We start from the raw sequence: 1,080 nt of genomic DNA on the forward strand, positions 1-1,080 counted from the left end.
ATGGAGAACAGAAAGCCTGAAGCAGAGACTGCAGTGAATTCTGGGATCAGAGAAGCAGGGGAGCACTGCATGATGGGGAATCTGTGCTCCAAATGCTAATCAACCCACACACCCAGCTCAACATTTATCAGACTAGTTCTGATAAACTGATATCCACTTCTAATCTGGATTTACAAAGGATTTCCCCCCCCACCACACACACCTCTAAGCAGAAGTAAGTTTAATAGGCATCTCGGGCCATACATTCCCCGGTCCCACTATGGAGGTCTATTTAAACTTAATTGGCTAAAACTCGGTTGCCAGGTTAGGGAATGCTGAGGCAAGAAACCAAGTCAAAGGGGTATGGGCAACATTTGAACAATGGTAGGGATTCATCACAGCGTCCAGCCCATTGGAGATCTGTCCACAAGTGTTGTCATACTTTTCCTGGGACGACTAGTAGAAGTCCTCTCCACAACAGGTTATGAGCACTCCAATAATTGCCTTAAGTCTGTTAAAAGACTATAGTAAGATCTGGAAAAGTTATGCTAAGATGAAGCTTGTTCACAGCAAGTAAAAATCCAAAACCCTGATGCTGCAAGCTATTTATTGTTTCTGGAGACACCAGGTGATGTCCCATCAAGTATATCTGCTATCCATAGGAATGTCAAGCTGGCTCCTAAGTATGTGTTTCCTGAGTATCAATCAGTTTCCTGAGATGTTCCAACCAGATAACCCCTTGTCAATAGAAAAGACAATTTGATTTACACTATTGAGAATGCTTGAAAGAAGCTGAACTGAGGGTATAAAAATCCATAAAAGAAGCAGCAGTGTGTGTGCTGACACCACCCGCTTTCTTCTGGAAAGGCTGAAGGAGGCAGATCATCTCCTTTCAAGGACTGTGCTGAGAATTTTAACCTGTCAGCTTTGCAACCCGAGTGCCTTGGACTGGTGAGATCCCAGCTCTCTCTCTCTCCTCTTCTCTCTCCCTAAGCATGAACTGTATTAGTTAAGCTTGAGCTAAGTTTCCCCAAATACTTAGTGAAACCAGGGTAATACTGTGACTGTTTGTGTTTGTTTTTCCTTTGCATGTCTATTACT

The sequence above is a fragment of the Crocodylus porosus genome, unplaced genomic scaffold (genome assembly GCF_001723895.1).
Source record: "Crocodylus porosus isolate Cpor-Errol unplaced genomic scaffold, CroPor_comp1, whole genome shotgun sequence".
Taxonomy (NCBI): domain Eukaryota; kingdom Metazoa; phylum Chordata; order Crocodylia; family Crocodylidae; genus Crocodylus; species Crocodylus porosus.